General features: G+C 42.0%; 1 protein-coding gene across 1 annotated transcript in view; it reads right to left on the minus strand.

The window, feature by feature from the left end:
• Positions 1-220: 220 nt before the first annotated feature.
• LOC101855148 (regulator of G-protein signaling 22) overlaps positions 221-1,997 on the minus strand; it is a gene marked incomplete at its 5' end in the record, with an annotated part of 36,788 nt that continues 35,011 nt past the window's right edge. The window contains 1 exon segment of the mRNA XM_005109960.3: positions 221-1,638.

Consider the following 1,997-nt stretch of genomic DNA (forward strand, 5'->3'; position numbering starts at 1 on the left):
GGGCTTAGACTAAGAGCACTTAGTTTGTCTTACAGTCTCGACTTACCCAGACAGAGAGATGAGAGAAAAGAGTTTGGTTTTTAACGCCCCTTTCAACACTATTAGGTTACCAATGAGGCGGGACGGCCAAATTCAAGGTCCGAACCAGGGCTATCCGCTGGGAAGTTCATTATGATACATGATATACCAACTAAGGTGATGGAGCACCCAAGACAGGAAATGACCTTTGGTGAAGAAAATTTATTGTGAGGAACAGGAAATGACCTTTGAAACAGAATAGTCTCATAAAAAATGTATACGAATAATAGGTAAAACATTCCGAAAAAATGACAATAACTAAAAGACAAAATATTTCAGAAAGAAAACTACATAAACAAATGAGGTATTACAATCAATTAGCTCATGATAAAAATGAGAATAATAATAAAAATAAAGATAATAATAATGATGATAATAATAATAATGATGATGACAATAATAATCATATATGACATTTATATAGCGCCCAATCACGATTAAAGAGCACAGGCTTTGAGCGGTTTACAAACACAATAACAACACATAAACAGTACATTGTGTTCTGAATAAAAAATCTATAAATTATATGTGATCCGAGGCATTTACTCGCCCCAGTGATAATATTATGATTACATTTGACACAGGAAATCTTATCAACAGTTCAGTATACGTGGTAGAGAAAAACTTGAGTGGACGGACTGTGAAAGAGACATCCCTAGAAAAATATGACCTTCAATAGAAGAAAATATTATCGATACAATATAACTATAATTATAATGACCTTTGGTAAAGATAGAGTATCACATTATTGCTTGGTAAAGCTGGAAAATATGTGACATGGAATAACATGTGTGATGTTGTGACTTGTCAATGTAGGCCCCACAAATGGTCATCTGTGACGTCACTGGTCAATGTCGGCCAACCATGTTGTGACTTGTCACTGTAGGCCCAACTAATGGTCACCTGTGACGTGACTGGTCAATATAGGCCACCATGATGTCACTGGTCAATGTAGGCCCAACAAATGGTCACCTGTGACGTTGTGACTGGTCAATATAGGCCCACCATGATGTGACATGACCCATGAGGTCACCTGCCACCCACCACAGGCCCAGCCAACAGTACGGACACAGTCCCAGAGTCAGGTTTGAGAACATTTTATCACACAAGGAAATACATACGACGAACGTACATATTACACAAACAGTGACCAACAAAAAATAACGATAAAAGTAAACTTGGATCCCCCATTTTATTTAGAACTGACTTTACCTAGTAGAGTGGGTCACAGTGGGCCTGTTGCTACGTGTTACAGCGCTGCTTGTCGACCGTTCTAATGCCAGCCCCCAAACTTTGACCACATCTCACAGACACAAACATCCGTAGCGCCTGCCCATCTAGATGTATAGTAAACCATCACAATAAGATAATTGAAGTGCCGGGGATAAGAGAGGCGTTACTGGAGAGTAACATACACAGAAAAGAAGGAGAGGTAAGGAAGATGGAAGTTTGGTAGGAAAGAAGGGAGCAAGCTACACAAGAGCACCCGCCAACCACCCGCTACAACTCCTCTACAAACTGTCTTGATCAGTGGCCGGAGAGAGAGATGACCAGTGGCCAAAGAGAGAGAGAGAGTGGCCAGAGATAGAAATGACCAGTGGCAGAGAGAGAGATGACCAGAGATAGAGAGATGACCAGTGGTGGAGAGAGATGACCAGTGGCTGGAGAGAGAGATGACCAGAGATAGAGAGATGATCAGTGGTGGAGAGAAATGACCAGTGGCCGGAGAGAGAGATGACCAGAGATAGAGAGATGACCAGTGGTGGAGAGAGATGACCAGTGGCTGGAGAGAGAGATGACAAGAGATAGAGAGATGACCAGTGGTGGAGAGAAATGACCAGTGGCCGGAGAGAGAGATGACAAGAGATAGAGAGATGACCAGTGGTGGAGAGAGATGACCAGTGGCTGGAGAGAGAGAT

This window comes from Aplysia californica, unplaced genomic scaffold (genome assembly GCF_000002075.1).
Source record: "Aplysia californica isolate F4 #8 unplaced genomic scaffold, AplCal3.0 scaffold00835, whole genome shotgun sequence".
Classification (NCBI taxonomy): domain Eukaryota; kingdom Metazoa; phylum Mollusca; class Gastropoda; order Aplysiida; family Aplysiidae; genus Aplysia; species Aplysia californica.